This window comes from Hypanus sabinus, chromosome 12 (genome assembly GCF_030144855.1).
Source record: "Hypanus sabinus isolate sHypSab1 chromosome 12, sHypSab1.hap1, whole genome shotgun sequence".
Classification (NCBI taxonomy): Eukaryota; Metazoa; Chordata; class Chondrichthyes; order Myliobatiformes; family Dasyatidae; genus Hypanus; species Hypanus sabinus.
The window spans coordinates 27703357-27724790 of record NC_082717.1 but is presented as its reverse complement, the minus strand read 5'-3'; the positions used below and the strand labels follow the sequence as shown (position 1 = coordinate 27724790).

General features: G+C 40.4%; 1 protein-coding gene across 7 annotated transcripts in view; it reads left to right on the top strand.

Annotated features, from left to right (window-relative positions):
• Positions 1-21434, top strand: part of LOC132402718 (CAP-Gly domain-containing linker protein 4-like) — a 332263-nt gene that overhangs the window by 296708 nt on the left and 14121 nt on the right. The window lies entirely within an intron of this gene.

Below are 21434 nucleotides of genomic sequence, written 5' to 3'. Positions count from 1 at the left end.
AGAAGTACATGGTTGAATTTCCATAGTTACCATATTTTTCAGTAGCATTACACTGGGGGGAGCAACAGCTCTATGCAAATAACTTCTGGGCACTAGAATTGGAAGAATTGTTGTGTTATAACAGTAAGGTAATAGCAACATAATAGAATAGAGTATGATAAGGTACATTAGACTTACAGGAAGAATGAATTAATATAAAATGTTTGATTTATATTTGAACATTAACTTCATATTCAGGGTTTAAACACACTTCATGAATTATTTATGTTAGTATTAGGCTTTTGTCTGTTGCCTCCATTACTTTTCAGTTTGCACCCTCGGTTTCTTTTTCCTTTCAAAACTTGCCTATTTTTTGTCTGCTCATTTATTAATCATTTTTTCTGTAATTTCTGTTCCTCAATTTCTCGACACAATTTCAGATTTTTGCAGCAGGAGGCAATTTAGGTAATTTATTTCAGCACACTGAGATCTAAAATTTCTCTTTTGAAAACTCTGGTGCAACTCCTGGACTGTATCCATAGTGTAAAAAACAAACTAGTAGTACGGAGTAGAACTTTTTCCTGGCAGTACCAGTGAAAATCCAGAGACTTTGAGAGGCAGTTGGGAATTAAAAGTAGAATAATCTTTTCAAAGTTCAAAATTAATTTATTATCAAAGTATATATATGTCACTATATACAACCTTGAAATTTGTTTTCTTACGGTAATCCAAAAAATCATAATATAATCATTGAAAGACTGCACCCAATAAGGCGGACAAATAACCGATGTGCAAAAGACAATAAACTACAAATACAAAAGAGAAAGTTAATAATAATAATAATTATATAAGCAATAAATAATGAGAACATGACATGAAGAATCCTTGAAAGTGAGTACATAGGTTGTGGGAACAGTTTAGTCATGGGGCAAGTGAAGTTGAATGAAGTTATCCCTACTGGTTTAAAAGCCTGATGGTTGAGGGGTAATAACAGTTCCTGAACCTGGAAATGCGAGTCCTGAGGCTCCTGTATCTTCTTCCTGGTGGCAGCAGTAAAGAGAGCATGACCTGAGTGCTGAGGGCCCCTGATAATGGATGCTCTTTTGCTGCCACAGCACTTCATGTTGATGTGCAGAATGGAGGGGAAGCTTTACCCATGATAGAGTGGATCAAATCCAGTACTTTTTGTAGGATTTTCCAATAAGTGGCTTGATATTTCCATTCCAGGCTTTGATGTAACCAGTCAATATACTCACAACCACAAATTATCTAGAAGATTGTCAAAGCTTTGCATGTCATGCCACATCTTTGCAAACTTCAAAGGAAGCAGGGGCGCTGCCTTGCCTTCTTCATAATTGCACTTACATGCTGGGCCTGGAACAGGTCCTCGGAAATGATAACACCAAGCAATTTTGAAGTTGCTGATCCTGTCCTCCTTTCATCCTCTGATGAGGACTAGCTCATGGACCTCTGTCTTCTTTCTCCTGAAGTCAATAATCAACTCCTTGGTCTTGACATTAAGACCATAAGATATAGGAGCAGAAGTAGGCCATTCAGTCATGGGCTGATCCAATTCTTCCAGTCATCCCCACTCCCCTGCCTTCTCCCCATACCCTTTGATGCCCTGGCTAATTATTAAGTGAGAGGTTGTGGTGGCACTACTCAGCCAGGTTTTCATTTGCCCTCCTATATGTTAATCCATCACCACCTTTGATTTGGTCAATGACAGTGGTGTTGTCAGCAAACTTAAATATGGCACTAGAATGGTACTCATCCACACAGTCATAAGTGTAAAGTGAGAAGGGCAGGGGGCCAAGCACACAGTCTTCTGGTGCACCTGTGTTGATGGAGATTGTGGAAGAGATGTTACCAATCCAAACTGACTGGGGTCTGGAAGTGAGGAAATCGAGGATCCAAGTGCACACGAGGTATTCAGGCCAATGTCTTGGAGCTTATTGATTAGTTTGGTGGGGATTATAGTTGAGTACCGATCTGTAGTTGATACAGAGTATCCTGATGTTCAGTAGTTCCATTTAACATAAGAGAAATGTATGCAATATACACTCTGAAATTCTTGTTCTTCACAGACTTCCACGAAAACAGAAGAGTGCCCCAAAGCTCCCCTACTCCACCCCCCCACGCACAAGAGCAACATATCAACAACCTTCCCCCACACCCACCCACTTCCGCAAAAAAACATCAGCTCCCTCCGTCCACCAAGAATGAAATAGCAAGCCTTTAATAAAGACCATGATCTCCAGTACAACAAAAATAATCATTCTAAGTTATTGTAAGTTCTAATCATTGTAAGCTAGATATGGCCCTTGTGGCTAAAGGGATCAGGGGGTATGGAGAGAAAGCAGGTACAGGGTTCGGAGTTGGATGATCAGCCATGATCATACTGAATGGTGGTGCAGGCTCGAAGGGCTGAATGTCCTACTCCTGCACCTATTTTCTATGTTTCAATTCATCCAACAATTCTCTCTTTCCCTGATAAAGGGAAAAAGAGGTATCCCTTTCACAACAGAACTGGAGACATAACAAGACAACTCGCTTATTTATGGTACAGGTAGTCCCCAAGTTACGAATGTCCGACTTACAGACAATTTGTACTTACGAACCGAGGAAGGAGAACGCTGTCCGCCATTTTAAGTCGGATCCTGACGCTGTCCGTCATTTTAAATCGTTGCAGTTGACAATGTGTTGAGTGCTTAACTTTGTATTTGGCTTAAAATTTTCTTGTAAGATTCACCCTGACCCCTCACCACCCCCACCCCCCCACCGTTCCGGTCAGCTGGTGGCACAGTAAGATCAGCGCCGGGCTGGAGAACTGAGGTTTTCAAGTTTGATCCAGTGACAGTCTGCTCCCGTGCCGGGTTGATGTCGATCCAGTGACTCCCGTACCATCTGTGCAGGGTTGATATCGAGCTCGCAACTCGACCTCGTAAAAAAAAAAACACTGCCACCTCCAGTTTAAATTCCCATGCAGAATATTGTGGATGATCAAATACCCAAACCCAGCACAACCCCCACTTGTCCCATTCAGCCTGGCTCAGTGTAGTGGTCGTTAGCACCCAGCAGACCTTGGGAGCTGGCAGAACTCGAGACCCACTGCCCGCAGTGTTTCTGTTCCGTTGACGGTGTGTGGTGGTCCTTAAGACCCAGCGGACCTTAGGAGCCGGCTGAGGTCGGGACCCGACACCCACAGTGTTTCTGTTCCATTGACAGGAAGTGATTGCGATTGAAAATAAATTGGAAATAATAAAGTGTTTGGAAAGAGTTGAAGTGCCATCGGTCATTAGAAAAGCGTTAGGCTGCAGTTGGTCAACGATTGGAACAATTTTAAAGGATAATGGATAAAGTGAGAATAATGGAGCATGTGAAAAGTCCTGCCCCGATGAAAGCTACAATTATTACTAAGCAACGCAGTGGTTTAATTATTAGAATAAATACATTTCTTAAGTGTTTTATATGCATAGAAAGGTAAAATATATACTATATACTAAGATAAACGTTTGACTAACTGATGCTAAATAATACTAGATGTACTTGTTCTGACTTACGTACAAATCCGACTTAAATACAGACTCAGGAACAGAACTCGTGCATAACCTGGGTACTGCCTGTATTAAAAGTATGCTGTGCTGCTTTTTTTTCCTGAGTATTCCAACTAGAGACTTGGCAACAAATTCTTCCCCCACCAATGAGAGAGAGAGAGAGAGAGAGGGAGAGAGATTCGCTGAGCTCTCAGAAGTATCTGCTGCTCCCAATACTCAGTTTTCTCCTGCGACACTTCAGTCAGCTGCACTGGCTTAGAGCTGTGAAACCTCAGAACCCCAAAGGCGTGCTTGTCTATAGCCTGCGTCCTTAAGATTTTGAAAAGTGGCCAGTCATGAGCCCCAAGGAGCAGGTCCCACCACCACAAGGAACCAAAGCTTGAGTGTAACTCCAGGTCAGGGTCTTCAACAGAAACCCATCCACTCTGAAAAGGAAAAAGAGAGACACCAAATGTAGAAATTAAGTTATTTCAAAAGATGAGCTCAATAGAGTCACTGTCCAGATGTTCTAGCGTTGAGTGAAGAGCCAATGATATGGCTTCTGCTGTGGATTTGTTGTGTTAGTAGGCAAAATGGAGCAGATCCAAGCTGCTTCTCAGGCAGGAGTTAACCATAGAACCATAGAACACTACAGCATAGTACAGGCCCTTCAGCCCTCCATGGTGTGCCGACTCATATAATCCTTAAAAAAAAGTACTAAACCCACACTACCCCATAACCCTCCATTTTTCTTAAATCCATGTGCCTGTCCAAGAGGTTCTTAATGTTTTAGCCTCCACCACCATCCTTGGCAAGTCATTCCAGGCACTCACAACCCTTTGTGTAAAAAAACTTACCCCTGATGTCTCCCCTAAACTTCCCTCCCTTAATTTTGTACATATGCCCTCTGGTGTTTGCTATTAGTGCCCTGGGAAACAGGTACTGACTATCCACCCTATCTATGCCCCTCATAATCTTGTAGACCTCTATCAAGTCCCCTCTCATTCTTCTATGCTCCAAAGAGAAAAGTCCCAGCTCTGCTAATCTTGCTTCATATGACTTGTTCTCCAAACCAGGCAACATCCTGGTAAATCTCCTCTGCACCCTCTCTGGGTTCAATTCTGACTTGGGTGCAGTCTGTGTGGTGTTCGTATGTTCTTCCTATGAAGATTTCTTTTGGGTGTCCACACATCCCAAAGATGTGCAGATCGTTAAGTTAATTCCCACTGCAACTTATCCCTAGTATGTGGGTATTTGTGGAGTTGATAGAATATAGGGACCGTCAGATTAATGTAGGATTAGTATAAATGGCTATTTGGTGGTCAGTATGGACTAAGTATGTTGAAGAGCCTGCTTCTGTGCTGTATCTCTGTGACTCTGTGATGTCTGACATCTCCTTAATATTTTGCGCATGTGTAGATGTCATCAAAATTCATGTGGGCATATCTCTGTCTTGCCAACAGAAAATGGATGAAAAAGATACAGCTAATGACCTTCATTGTTGATTCAATTTAAACATGGAATGCATCATTGATGGTTGGAAACCATATGTGAATACAGTGACAATACTTGTATTTTCACCAATTCTTATTTTTAGTGTGCTGCCTGTTGAAAAGGGCAGCACTTATAAAGATCACAGCACCTCTAAGTCCTCCACTGATTAGTGCTATGGTGATTCCTCTCAGATGGTTCCCTGAACAGACTGTCAAAGTAATTTGGCTGAAGGGCTCATCACTAGAACTTTCAAACAAATCCCAAGATGTGCTTGTATGGTAGTGTGAGGGGCTCTGCCCATCCGATCCTTCATGCAGAGCCAGAATCTCAATGTTGTGTCATGCTGCTTTAGAGCTGCTGCAGTATGGATGAGAGAATCATAAAGTAATTCAATAGCACAAATCTAGCACACAAAATTCAGTTTAGACTAATTTCTAGAATGATATCCATTATATTTTTACAAAATCAGATAATACAACTACAACTCCCTCCTTGTGTATTTGCATCCTTTAATATTGCTGCCTGTGGAATCAAGGCATAGTGATTGATTTGTTCAAAATAAATTTATTATCAAAGTACATATTTGTAACCATTTTCAACCCTGAGATTCGTTTTCATGTGGGCATACTCAGTAAATCCAAGAAACATAATAGAATTGATGAAAGACCCAACTCAATGAGATGAAGAGTCCTTGAAAGTGAGTCCATTGGTTTTGGGAGCAACTCAATGATGGCGTGAGTGATGTTATCACCATTGGTTCAAGAGCCTGATGGTTGAGGAGTAATAACTGTTCCTGAATCTGATGGTGTGGATCGTGAGGCTCCTGTACCATTTTCCTGAAGGCAGCAGTAAAAAGAGAGCATGATGGGGTCCCTGATGATGGATACTGCTTTGCTGTCACAGTACCTCATGTAGATGTGAAGAATGGAAGGGAAGCTTTACCTATGATGGACTGGATCATATCCATTACATTTTGTCGGATTTTCCTATAACGGGATTAGTGTTTCCGTTCCAGGCTGTGATGTAACCAGTCAATATATTCTCCACTATGATTCTATACAGGTTTGTCAAAGTTTTAGATGTTATGCTGAATCTTCATAAATATCTAACGAAGCAGAGGCACTGCCATGCTTTCTTCATAATTGCATTTACATGCTAGGCCCAGGACTGGTCCTCTAAAATAATAACACAAAGGAATTAAAAGTTGCTGACCTTCTCCACCTCTGATCCCCCAGTGAGGACTGGCTCATGGACCTCCGGTTTCCTCCTCTTGAAGTCAACAATCAGGTCTTTGGTCTTCTGCTGACATTGAATGAGAGGTCATTGTTATGGAACCACTCACCCAGATTTTTAGTCTCCCTCTAATATGCTGATTCATTACCACCTTTGATTTGGTCAACGACAGTGGTGTTGTCAGCAAATTTAAATATGGCTTTGGAACTGTGCTGAGGCACACAGTCATAAATATAAAGTGATTAGAACTGGGGACTAAACACACAGCCTTGTGGTGCATGTGTGGTGATGGAGATTGTGGACGAGATATTACCAATCCAAACCGACTAGGATCTGCTAGTGAGGAAATCAAGGATCCAAGTGCACAAGGAGGCATTGAGGCCAAGGTCTTGAAGTTTACTGATTAGTTTTCAGAGGATGATAGTATTGAATTCTGAGATGTAGTGGATAAAAAGCATCCTGATGTATGCATCTTGTAAAAAAGGATAAGAAATTCTAAAAAGATAACCTGATAAAAAATGAACCAGTAAAAAGAAAAGGAAGTCAAGGCAAAGGAATGAACAGTCATATTACCTAGATAAAAAATAAATAATTAATAGAGGAATTCATCAAAAATAATTGACTTACTGACTACAGGAATATAATCGGGTTTTGGATGTCACAAATCATATTGCTGTGAAATCTACTTCAAGGATGAAAATCTATGCTGATTCATTATTCAGAGCATCTTTCCTATATCCTAAATGCCAATTATAGTTGCTTTGAATAAATTGGAGCACCCTTTGTTGCATTACATCTTGACTTTTATTTGCAATGGTCCATGAACAATACTTCATTTTTCCTTTTGCTGCACTATTTATTTATTTTGTAATTTAAAGAGGCTTTGTGTCTGTGCTGTACTACAGCCAAAAAACAACCAATTTCATGTCTTATGGGATAGTGATAAAAACCTGATTCTGGATCTGAATTTGATTTGGATTTTCTTTATTCCAGATAAATACACAATAGAGAAAAGAGGTGGTTATGGTGATAACGTTTAGATGAAGTAGAGAGGCTGGATGCTCATTTATAGAATAAGTGCCAGTTGTATTGAACCCCTTTTCTAAGCAATATGTCAATATCTTAAAATATTTATGGCATCTAATTTTTAAAAAATAATTTACAGCTTTAATATTTCTGGTTAATATTTGTGACTGAGTTGGAGTCAAAGTTTCCTGCATTCATTCATCTCAAATAAGATTAATTTGTGATGATATATCAAAATGTAATTTCACATAGAAGTGCAAGAAAATCTGCAAATGCTGGAAATCCAAAGTAACACACACAAAATAGCAGATTTTAGCTTACGTGTACTTGTAGCTACACCAAGATAACCTTGTACTTCCTTAAAACTCTTCATAGCAGGAAGGCAACTTAAAGCACTCTACAAAGTAACTGATACAATCATTTTTAAAAATAAGACATTCTGATTTTTCTATGTATCTCTTTAGGCAAGTTGTGCATTTTCTGTCTCAAATTCAAAGTTCAAAGTAAATTTATTATCAACGTACGTTTATGTCATTTATATACAACCCTGAGATTCATTTTCATGCAGGCATTCTCAATAAAACCACAGTAGAATAATAACCACACTAGAATCAATAAAAGACCGCACCAACTTTGAGCATTCAACCAGTGTACAAAAGACAACAAACTGTGCAAATACAAAAAGAAATAAATAATAAATAATTAAGCAATAACTGTCAAGAACATGAGATGAAGAGTCCTTGAAAGTGAATTCATAGCCTTTATTTTAGAACATTTCAATGACGGGGCAAGTGAAGTTGAGTGAAGGTATTCCCTTTGGTTCAACAGCCTGATTGTTGAGTGGTAATAACTGTCCCTGAATCGTGATGGTGTGAGTCCTGAGGCTCCTGAACCTTCTTCCTGATGACAACAATGAGAAGAGAGCATGAACTGGCGTGTGGGGTTACTGATGATGGATGCTGTTTTGCTGTGACAGTGCTTTGTGTCGATGTGATCAATGATGGGGAGGGATTTACCTGTGATGGACTGGGCTGTACCTTTTTTTTTAGATTTTCTGTTCAAGAGCATTGGTGTTTCCATACCAAGCTGTAATGCAGCCAGTTAGTATACTCTCCACCACACATCTATAGAAGTTTGTCAGTGTTTTAGATGTCATGTTGAATCTTTGCACACTCCTAAGGAAGTAGAGGTGTTGTTGTGCTCTCTTTATAAAGTGTTGAGCCCAGGACAGGTCCTCTGTCATAATAGTACTGAGGTATTTGAGGTTACTGATCCTCTCCACCTCTGATCCTCCAATAAGGACTGGCTCATGGTCCTTTGGTTTCCTCCTCCTGAAGTCAGTTTATACTACTTAGATCTAGAAATGTTCAAAGGTTCATTTGACCAGGCGGCATCTATGGAAAAGAGTACATTGGATGTTTCGGACTGATACCCTTAATTAGGACTGGAGAAAAAAAGAGTCGAGTTAAAAGGTGGGGCACCTTCTAACCCTATTCCTCATCTTTTAGTACATGCATATACATTACAACTCTAATATTTGTCTTCTCCAGATGGCCAATAAATACAGAAAGATCATGGGTGTTGATGGATACCAGCTATCCCCCCCCACTCAAAAAAGAAATGAAACTCGCAGACCCCAAAATTCCCCCCTCCCCAGCAGCAAAAAACAGCCACAATAGCAATCTCCAACCCCCTACACATAACAATCCCCCCCCCACTTGCAGAAAAGAGCAGCGACAGTAGCACCAAGCCCCCAACCCCTCCACTTACACACAAAAATTAACAGATCATCCACCTGCCAATTGTCCACAAGAAAGAAAACACTGAAAAACTGAAAGAAACCAATAGATAGTACAGCCCAATAATCACATAAATCTCAGAATACGGGAACGTCTTTTCATCTGCCTAGAAGGAGAGCAGCTGGACAAACTCCATCCTTCAGTAAAAAGCGACCATCGATCTGGGTTGAACGTGCTGAACCGGGTTCAAACACTGCCAATCTGGGTCAAGTGCCCCGATCTGGCAGCTGACCATCTCTGTTGGGAATCATCTTTAACCCTCTCTGCGTTCACCTCAATGCTTCAGTCTTCCTTGCCTCTTCAAGATGGAATCATTCATGACCCTGGTCTCTGGTCTTTTCAATGTGTCAGTTTGTGTTCTTGGACCTTTTCAGCCCCCTCTCCCATCTCTGATTTCCATGAGGCAGCTCTTCTGACACATCATTGCTTGGATTCTTCGATCAAGTTCCAAACTGTACATCAGAGGCTCCAATATTTTCTGTATCACAAAGAACAAGCACAACCTGTAGAAAAAGTGAAATAATTGGATAGAGTTGCAATCTGGAAGATGTCCCCCAAGGAATAGTTGTTCAGTAGTGGCAGCTTGACTGGAGTCCGATATCCTTACCCAGGAATATACCTTGTAAACATCCAGCCTCTCATTCCCTTTATAGTGTATGTTTCAAAAAGATCAGCCCTTCTGCTTCTAACCTTCAGTGAATATAGGCTGCACAACTCTTGATGTCAACCTTCAAACCCTGGAACCATCCTAGTCACTTTCTCTGAACTGTCTCTAATGTAAGTCTATCATTGTTAATGAAGACTGAAGCTGTACACAATGATCTAAATATGGATTCTGCTCTTAAATCTCCTGTTCTTTTATATTGCATATCCCATTCAAAAAAAGGCGAACATTCCTAATTATTTGCTATACTTGCATGCCAACTTTTTGTGTTTCATGCTGGAGGACACCCATAATTTTTCATCATGTTTTGTAGTCTCATTCCATTTAAAGGAGAATTTGTTCTTCAAGTATTCCTTCCAAAATGGATATCCTCGCATATTGCTATATTAAATTACACTTGTTAAATCCTGCCAACAACTGAACACATCTATGTCCATCTGCTGAATCTTCTGTCTTTCTCTGGACCATTAGGAAAATTTGGCCACAGTGCTCTGCTTCTGTTAATCCAAGGTGTAAATTAGTAAGGTCACAGCACTGATCTCTGGAGCACATGGCTAGTTACTAACTGCCAGTCTGAAAGTGACCCATTTATTCAGAATTTTTGTTTCCTATTAGTTAACTTCTTTCCAAGCCCATATATTAATTACCCTACTGGGCTCTTAGTGTATTGAAGTGAAGTTTTACACTGCAGCTTATTATTTTGGTAAATGAAATGCCTTTATCTCAAACATATTGCATCTTTCCCTGTGTGTTTTTTTAATGTGCTATGCAATTAAACATAGGGAAATCAATGTTCATGCCTTCAGGTTAAAGAGAGCTTTATTTGTGCCATGTAAGTTCAGACATAGAGTGAAATGCATTGTTTCCATCAAATCTTCAGTGAGGATTGAGCTTGGCAGCCCACAAGTATTGCCATGCTTCTGGTGCTAACATAGCATGCCTCCAAATCACTAACCCTAACGTTTTTGGCCTTTGTAATGTGGGAGGAAATCAGGGCACCTGGAGGAAACCCATGCAGCCACAAGGGGAATGTACAAACTCCTTACAGGCGGTGGCAGGAATTGAACCCTGAGCATTGATCACTGGCTGACTCTGTAACATGATGGCACTAACTGCTATACCTCTGCACCGCCTATGGAATGTGTTTGACCTCACCAAGACAGTAGAGGAGGCCATGGACAGACATTGCTATGGGAATGGGAAGATGAATTGGTATGCGTGGCCATTGGGAAACTGAGCAAAGACGTTCAACAAAGTGATCTCCCAGTTTGCGTGAGAAAATATAGAGGGGGCCACATCAGGAATACTGGATGCAATAAATGACACTGCTGGATACAAATCTGAAGGTCTTCCTCACCTGGGAGGACAATTTAGGGCCCTGAATAGGACCATTTTCGTCGTTTCTACCCTGATGGCATCAACAACACCTATTACCTACCAACTTCTGTTACTGCCTTTCCTATACCTCTTTGTTTTGACTTCTGCTCTTTCTGTTTATCTCTTCCTTGTTGACAATCAACACAACACAGTTCAAGGACCCTTGCAAATTTCCACAGGTGTACTGTGGAGAGTATTCTGAGTATTGCATCACCACCTGGTATGGAGATTCCAGTGCACAGGATCAAAAAAGCTGCAGAGGATTTGTAGACTCAGTCAACTCCATAATGGGTCACTCCCCACAATTGAGGACATCTTCAAAGTGTACCTCAAGAAGGAGGCATCCATCATTAAGCACCCTTACCATCCCCTTCTCACTGTTACCATCAGGGATGAGGTACAGAAGTATGAAGATGCACATTCAACAATTTAGGAACAGCTTCTTTATCTCTGCCATCAGATTTCAGAATGGTCCATGAACCCATGACCACTGCCTTACTATTTCTCTTTTGCACTATTTACTTTTTAAATATTTTATTGTAACTTATAGTATTTTTTGTCTTTCAATGCACTGCTGGCACAAAAACAAACAAATTTCATGACATATATTAGTGATATATGCCTGCTTCTGATTCTTCACCTTTCCATTCCTGATGAATGGCTAAGAACGTTGACTGTTCATTTCCTTGCTTTGTTGTTGCCTGACTTGTTGAGTTATTTCAGCATTCATCCAGCATTGTCGGGAAGATGGTGCTAGTGACTAATGGTGAAATTTTGCAGACAACCTAGAGAACTGCTGGATTCTCTTCTTCTAATTCTTCTAAATATACTGCTTCTTCTGAAGCGGGATCCACTGAAGCCTGTAACTTCCTTCTTAAGAATGTATTTTTGGGCTGACTGATTTAATACTTATGCGATCTCCTGGGGCATTCAGCATGGACTGTTATCTATGGCGATCACTGCATCAATTCCTAATGGCGGAATACAAACCTGTGTTTAGCTCCAGTACTCCGTGTTGATTTAAGCGTTGAGCAAGATTAAAATTGACAAGGACCAGAGTGGAAAATAAACAGCTGTTCAGTGCCGTCTGCCTGAGTTTGACTGGTCTCCCTCTCACTGGTGCTGGCGGAAGGTGCAGGAGTCTTGTGTCCCATGCTGTAAGGTTCAATTGCCTTGGTAGCTCATGGCTATGGGCTCACTTACAGCTGTGGTTTGATGTTTAAGGTCTTTGGTACTGAAAGCACTTTCCTATTTGCATGAGTTGATCGTGGCACTTCAGAGTGGAATTGTATCTGCAACTGTGGTCTGAAGCCATTAAAACAGCACTGAACTGACTGACTCAGTGGCTGTGGTCATCAGCCCGTGGACTAGCTTTTCTTACCTCAGCGGTTTGTGGCTGTGGACTCACTTTTAGGAACTCAGAGGTTTGATGTTTATTTTTTTTGTGTGATTGTTTGTTCACTTTTGCTGTTTGCACAGTGTGCTGTCTTTACGACAGTTATTTAGTTTATAATATTTTTGCTTAGTAATTCATTCGATAGTATTTTCTAGTTAGAATTAGAAGTGTTTAAAGTATATTCATTGCATGTAAAATATATCGGCATGCGATGACGTCACATCCGGTTTCGCCGCGTCTTGTGGGAAAGTACCGGTTTGGAATTAACGTGAGGGTGGGGGCTCACCACGAGGCAGACCCGAGCAGAAGTTGTTTTGCAGGCATGAGAAATCACAGTGAGAGCAACGCTGTAAGTTAATAGATAATCGATATATTGAACTAAGATGTTAATGCCGATCCTGTTAGAAGTAACGACGGTAGATAATGTTTATGCTTTCGTTAGTTAAAGAGTCGCGGATAGTTTGCATGGAAGTGTATTTAAAGTAGTCAATGGAGCAGGTAAACTCTCCCTGTATACTGCACCTTAGTGTAATGTAGTTATAGTCACCTTTGCAAGTATTTACACTTGAAATGTGATATTAAGGAAGGAACAAATACTGTATCAATCTTGTATTGTTTTATCAACAGTTTTCACCATATGTTAATGTGAAGAGTGAACAGTAAATGGTTAATCTTACTGTGATCTGGTTCTTATTAACTGTGGTTTATCTCGACGTTTAATTCGGCGTTTCATTACACGCGAAGGAGAACGTGACAGTGAAAAAGCGACATTATCAGGTGTTTCAAGTGCTGCAAAGTCAGCTCGATCCAGCATCAAGTCGACGCCGCCCAGCGACAAGGGCGGTAAACCGACATCAAGTAAGTCCACCCAGGCAAGAGCCAAGGCAGAAGCCGCAAAGGTGCGACTGCGTTACGCCAAACAAGAAGCAGTTTTGAAAATGAAACAGGCCACCAGAGAAGCCGAAATCCAGAAAGAAAAGGCTGCCAGAGAAGCCGAAGCGGCCACCCGAGAAGCCGAAATCCAGAAAGAAAAGGCTGCCAGAGAAGCCGAAGCGGCCGCCCGAGAAGCCGAAACCCAGTTGGAAATGGCAAAAATATCGACAGAGTTGCAAGTGCTGCAGCTAGAAAGAGAAGAAGAAGCTGCCATGGCGGAAGCAGAGTACATAGAAGAAGCTGAAGGGTCGCGTGATCTGACCGAAGCAAGATCTACTTTAGAAAGGACCAGACTGGAATGCACAAGCGACTATGTACAATCTCAAATAGACAGGCAGGCTCGTCTCCCCTCTCCATACATATTCGATAACTTCCCCAGCTACGAGGAACCTCAGAGAGTCACGATTGCATCACATCCATACGAGGAAGGAAATTTACCCTCACGGCTCCGTGATGAAGTCAAGAATGAAAGAACCGACAACGCTCCTTCACCCCCACAACAGGACGGCGGGGAGGGAGAGGTTCACTCCAGGACAACAATTGTCAGCTCGAACTGTACAGAAGTTTGCGGTCAAACTCAGTCAAGCCGTTCTTGTTCCAAGATCTGCCTCACTGAGGTGTACCCTAAAGAAGCACAACAAGACATTACCAAGCGTAAAGTAACCGACGAGACGCTAGGTCAGTCAGTTTTCGTTCAAACCGAGCACGGAAACAAACTTGCACAATCAGCTCAAGATACCATTTCTTTAAAACCCAAAGACACCAAGGTCTTCAGAGATGAAGCAAATAATGGGGTTGCCCCATTGCCTTTCAGAGAACCACGCCAGCGCTCACCAGATAACAAAGAGCAGGCAGTCAAATGGTTCACGTCCTTATGGAAAACCCGGAAAAGGAAACCTGAGATGCAGCAACGCACCCGATTGGCCCACGAGGTACTGTGCACCCTAATGGCAGAGGTCACAGCCATTATAAACGCACAATCATTCCTACCTGTGTCTTCTGACCCAGAAAACCCCTTCATCCTTTCGCCATCAATGCTCCTTACACAGAAGGCAGGAGCACCTCCTCCACCAGGAGACTTCACAGACAAGGATTTGTACACAAAGCAATGGAGACAAGTCCAGGCTCTGGCAAATCAGTTCTGGCCTCGCTGGAGACAAAAATATCTACCTTTGTTGCAACAGAGACAAAAGTGGACAGAACCCCGCAGGAATCTTCAAGTTGGAGACTTAGTCCTGCTCAGGGACAAACAAATCGCCCGAAACAGCTGGCCAACGGCCAGAATCACTGCTACATTCCCTAGTAGGGATGGACATGTCAGGAAGATTGAATTGAAGACTACCGACCAAGGCGATGAAAAAATTTACCAAAGGCCAGTTACAGAAGTTATTCTACTTCTACCCAATGACTGATTAAGAGACTAAGTTTTGTACTCTGCTCATTGTGACCTTACGAAGGTCAAGCGGGGAGTGTGCTGTCTTTACGACAGTTATTTAGTTTATAATATTTTTGCTTAGTAATTCATTCGATAGTATTTTCTAGTTAGAATTAGAAGTGTTTAAAGTATATTCATTGCATGTAAAATATATCGGCATGCGATGACGTCACATCCGGTTTCGCCGCGTCTTGTGGGAAAGTACCGGTTTGGAATTAACGCGAGGGTGGGGGCTCACCACGAGGCAGACCCGAGCAGAAGTTGTTTTGCAGGCATGAGAAATCACAGTGAGAGCAACGCTGTAAGTTAATAGATAATCGATATATTGAACTAAGATGTTAATGCCGATCCTGTTAGAAGTAACGACGGTAGATAATGTTTATGCTTTCGTTAGTTAAAGAGTCGCGGATAGTTTGCATGGAAGTGTATTTAAAGTAGTCAATGGAGCAGGTAAACTCTCCCTGTATACTGCACCTTAGTGTAATGTAGTTATAGTCACCTTTGCAAGTATTTACACTTGAAATGTGATATTAAGGAAGGAACAAATACTGTATCAATCTTGTATTGTTTTATCAACAGTTTTCACCATATGTTAATGTGAAGAGTGAACAGTAAATGGTTAATCTTACTGTGATCTGGTTCTTATTAACTGTGGTTTATCTCGACGTTTAATTCGGCGTTTCATTACACGCGAAGGAGAACGTTACACACAGTTTGTTCTTTTTTTGCACATCTGATGGTATTGTGTGTGGGGTCTTTAAGTGGGTTCTATGGCGTTTCTTTGTTTAATGGCTGTCTACAAGAAGACTGGTCTCAAGGTTGCATATTGTATTTATACTTTGATAATGTGCTGTGAACGTTTTGTGTGTATTGCTAAAGAGGCAGAGAATGTTTGAGAGTAAAATAATTCTTTTTTTTAGGTTCAATTGTCTCGATGGCTCGTGGTTTTGGGTAAAGATATTGTGAAAATGCATTCTTTAATACATTTGGAAAACTCCTCTGTTGTGTTCATGTAATCTGGATCCCCGATTCGAGGGTAACAAGCATGGAAAATAAATAGAAATGCAGATGCTGGAATCTGGAAAAAAAATAGCAGAAATGCTGGAAGTACTCTTGTCAGTCTAGCAACATCTTTGGGCAGAGAAACCAGTTTTGGATCTGAGATCCTTCATCTGACCCGAGAAAGAAATAAAAAAGTTAGTCTGCAGAGCAGTGAAAGGGAGGAGGGTATGGTAGGAAGGGGGTGGGAAAAACAAAGGAAATTTCTTTGCTTGGGTGAAACAATGAGCAAGAGTCATTGAGATAAAATATCCAGTAGAATAACAAGCAGATCACTTGCTGACCAAGTTGGAAGGTACTGCTTGATTATGTGTATAGGGCATAAAAGCCCTGAATATATATATTTGGATCTTCCATCTTTTGACATTGATACAACTGTCTCCAGGTCTGCACCATCCTGGGTTATTTATGATCCACCAGTGCTGAAATGGCAAAGTGATGTACTTTGTACTTGAAAAGACAGGAATTGGGTCTCGGCCTGAAACTGTACTTTTTTTCCATAGATGCTACCTGGCTTGCGGACTTACATAGAAACATAGAAAATGTACAGTACAATACAGGCCTTTCATGTCCCTACCTTAGAGCTACCTAGGCTTTACCCATAGCCCTCTATTTTTCTAAGCTCCATGTAGCCATCCAGGAGTCTCTTAAAAGACCCTATCGTTTCTACCTCCACCACCACCGCTGGCAGCCCATTCCATGCACTTACCACTCTCTGCATAAAAAAACTTACCCCTGACATCTCCTATGTACCTACTTCCAAGCACCTTAAAACTATGCCCTCTCGTGCTAGCTATTTCATCCCTGGGGACAAGCCTCTGACTATCCACATGATAAATGCCTCTTATTATCTTGTACATCTCTATCAGGTCACCTCTCATCCTCCGTCACTCCAAGGAGAAAAGGCCGAGTTCACTTAACCTATTCTCATAACGCATGCTCCCCAATCCAGGCACTTCCTTTAGTATTTTGTGTGTGTTGCTTGGATTTCCAGCATCTGCAGATTTTCTCTGGTCTCTGCTCATTATTTCTCTTCTGCACTATTTCAGGGCAGCATGGTGGTGTAGTAGTTAGCGCAATTGCTTTACAGCACCAGCAGTTACTGATTGGGGATTAATTTCCGTTGCTGTCTGAAAAGAGTTTGTACATTCTCTGTGTCATTCCATAGGTTTTCTCCAAATGCTTCAATTTCCTCTGACATTCCAGAGATATACTGTTAGGCTTCATAAGTTGTGTGAATGCTATGTTTTTGTCAGAACATGGCTACACTTGCAGGCTGTCAATCTTGCTGACCTGATTTGATGCAGTTTACTGTATGTTTTGATGTACACATGACCAATGAAGCTAATATTTATCATTTCTTAATATAACTAAAAATGTGTGCTTATTAACTGGACTCATTTGTGTTTGTTTTTTTGTCTTTGCATACATTAGGTCTTGCTTGTAATCATTTCTGGGTTAATTAGCAATGATGAGAAAAAGAGCTGGGGCAATTTTGGACAGAAAGTGGATGTTAGAGTTGCAAACCTTTATAACTATGAAGAATATTAAGGATCTGCTTAACACAATGAGAAAGGGTAAACTGCAGTTCCTAGGCAACATATGTCATTCAAGCCTTATGCATGGTAGCACTGATTTTTGATGAATGCTGTGGTTTAAAATACTGCGGGGTAATAATTCTATTACGTTTCTTCCAAGCTCTCTGTTCAATGTCAGTGGAAGCTCTTGCACACATGATAGATATGTAAATTTTAAGTTTTACGTTACTTATTAAGAGGAATGTTACTGCAGAATGAGGAGAGAAAAATTGTAGCTACTTATCATATGGCAGGCAATAATACTTTAGGTCATACTATTGTAGAGATAAAAATTGTAAGTATTCGATGATTATTAGTCCATGAAGCTTTACACCTGTGATCAGTATCTCTCTGCAAAGGGGAGACAGGGAAACATTGGCCTGCAGAAAGTCGACTTTGGAAGAAGGTGGGATAGGTGTATTTTTACTATGCAGCTGCCCACATTATGCTGGATTCTCTTCATCTTAGAGCCACAAAAAATAATTTGAGTATTTACCTTTTCTAAACTCCATCTTTTACCTACCAGATTTTACTCAGCATGGTGTTCACATCTGATTCCACATTTTGGAAAGAATAATTGTAATCCTTTATAAGATCCCAGTTTTTTTGCATTAATGCAATTTATATTTGATCAGAATCAGAATCAGGTTTAATATCACCAGTATATGTCGTGAGATTTGTTAGCTTTATGGTAGTAGTACATTGCAATACATGATAATACAGTGAAAAAAATTGTGATTACAGTAAATATATATATGTATATCAAATAGTTAAATAAATAGTGCAAAAACTGAAATAAAATTGCAGTGAGTTCATGTTCATGGTTTCATTGTCCATTCAGAAATCGGATAGCCAAGGGAAAAAAGCTGTTCCTGAATTTTTGAGTGTCTGCCTTCAGTCTTATATCCCTCCTTCCTGATGGTAACAATGAGAAGAGGGCATGTCCTGCATAGTGGGGGTCTTTAATAATGGACAGCACCTTTTTGAGGCACTGCTCCTTGTAGATGTTTTGGATTCTGCTGAACCCAGTACCCACAATAGAGCTGACTAATTTTATAACTCTGAAGCTTACTGCAATCCTGTGCAGTAGCACCCCACCCCCATACCAGACAGTAATACAGCCTGTAGTAATGCTCTCCACTGTACATCTGTAGAAATTTTCAAGTGTTATAGGTGACATTCCAGATCTCCTCAAATTCTTAATGAAATATAGCCGCTGACTTGCCTTCTTTATAGTTACGTCGATATGTTGGGACCAGGTTAGGTCTTCAGAGATCTTAACACTCAGGAACTTTTGGTGTGTGTCTGGAAAGTCCTGGTAAAGGTATAATAGCAAAGCAACAACATCGCAGTAAGTTGACCAGGGTGATTTTAATTTTGATACCAGACTATTTCCACTGGACCGAGAGAGCTACTGTGTTTCTGCTAATAAACGAAAGCAACTCAAAAACTTCTATAGTTGTACCGTGGAGAGCATTCTGACAGGCTGCATCACTGTCTGGTATGGGGGGAGGGGAGGTGCTACTGCACAGGACCAAAATAAGCTGCAGAGGATCGTAAATTTAGTCAGCTCCATCTTGGGTACTAGCCTACAAAGTACCTAGGACATTTTCAAGGTTCGGTGTACCAGGCAGCGTCTATCATTAAAAACCCCCAGCACACCCAGGACATGCCCTTTTCTCACTGTTACCATCAGGCAGGAGGTAGAAAAGCCCAAAGGCTTTTCAGGAACAGCTTCTTCCCCTCTGCCATCCAATTCCTAAATGTACATTGAACCCTTGAACACTACCTCATTTTAAAAATATATATTATTTCTGTTTTTACACAATTTTAATCTATTCAATATATGCATACTGCAATTTATTTATTTATTTTCTTCTATATTATGTATTGCATTGAACTGTTGCTGCTAAGTTAACAAATTTCATGACACATGCTGGTGATAATCAACCTGATTCTGATTCAACTCTCTGTGAGGAAAAGAAGGATAACATTAAAAATAAAGAGATTTTCAGGATCACGCTGCATAAGGAGAGCAAAGAATTGTACACCAGTTGGCCCCTGAGCATATCATTCAAGTACTGTACATAATTTTAAGTCTTTGTGGTAGATTCAGGATTTAGTAATTGATTAACTGAACACATAATACACCACTGAGCTCTCCCGTCTTGTGTCAGATTGCTCATTCTTCCAAAGAATGCAAAGATCATATTATAAACCGTTCATAGTGAGGACATCATGAAGTTCTCTGCTTGTGACCATCTGTTCAGTTGCCCTTTCTGTTTCCTTTCCCTCAATCACAGCATCAAGAGTTTTTCCAAACTTTCCCTGGTTCCAGACTCTTTCTTTTCATTAGTTTCATTTCTAACTATCTGCACGTGCTGTTCAAGATCACCCTGTCACTGATTTATCAGTAACAGCTACATTCCATAAATAAATATAACAAAAATGAATGACAACTCGTTTGAAGCTACCACTGGATGGGCAGTCATTCCTATTATATATTGGGGAGGCTAAAGCCAGCAGCCCAGATTTTGCTACTTTTTGCCATTCACTCTGATCTTCTGTTCAATTCACAGAGGTAGAAGCAGATGAATTTTCATAAATGTTTCTGGGGACATGGCATTTGCACCTCTGGGACAAACAGGATAGTTGAATTATTCATGGTTAAATTTTGACTTTATGAACATTCAGAGAGAGTGAGAGAGAGAGAGAGAGTGACAAAGAAATGAGCCAACGTCTGGGTAACAACAACATGACTTTGGATGAAACTATCAAAGGTGTTCTTCAGGAGTAGAATGTATTCAAGGAATAGCAGGTACTTCAGATGAACCCTGGAGTGCTAGCTAAACTTGCCTACCTCTACCTTTCCTGATTTCAAATGTTTGTTTTAAACCTAATTCTTTGATCAAATGTTTTGTCACGTGCCTCTATTTCATCTTGCCTGATAACTATTTTCTCTTGTGCCTTGAGATGTTGTACCACATTAAAGGTAGTATAAGAATATAAATGTTGTTTGAATGATGGGTTTGAACATTAACATTTCAGAAATTGTTGTGTGTGATAAATATTTGATGTTGGATAAATATTTTGACAATCTGGACTCCATACTGTGTCTGTAATGAGGCTTACAATGCTTTAACATTTTTTGTGAGAAGTATGTAATTGTTTTTTATATAAGGGCAGGATGCTGCCATCTAACAACTGAATTTTATTAGTACTACAGTATTTTGCAAGAATTTTGTTTCTTTGAAGAAGCCTAATGATAATGAAAGGGAGAATTGTAATGTTGGAGAAAATGAGAGAAGCTTCAGATGGCACAATGCCTCCAGCTGGGAGTGATTTGTTTTATTACTTTTTATCATTACACAAGACTATATTACAAAAATGATGGCATATTTTTGTTGATGAAGCAAATAGTGGTTGTATTTATATGTGCGCTCAAGAACAAAATATTGATCTCATTATTTAGCACTACTACAAAACAGCAAACCCAGCACCATAGTACAAAGCCAGTGACAAGACCATACAAATAGAACCCATAGTTGTTAGTATGCCAGCTGTTAGAAGAGTAATTAATATATTTTTTAACTACAATTTGAATGGAGTTGTTTATGAAACACATAAACACCGACTAGACTCTCAAGGGCCCTCCCCAGTCTTATTTATCCTATGGTGCTGCCAGTATAGTCTAGAATTGCCATCAGCAGCAATTCTGCAAAGTGGCTATTAAATTGTCTTCACAACCTGCATATTTTAACAGCATTAAAGATATCTTAATATGTGTAATTAAACAGTACAGTAGTTACCAGTGCCTTAGTGTCCTGACATCTTGCTTTTTTTTTTGGTTTACTTCTGAAATAAAGAAAGACGTGAAGCCACATGAGACTAGTTATAGGGTGTATATAATGATATATTTTACTAAA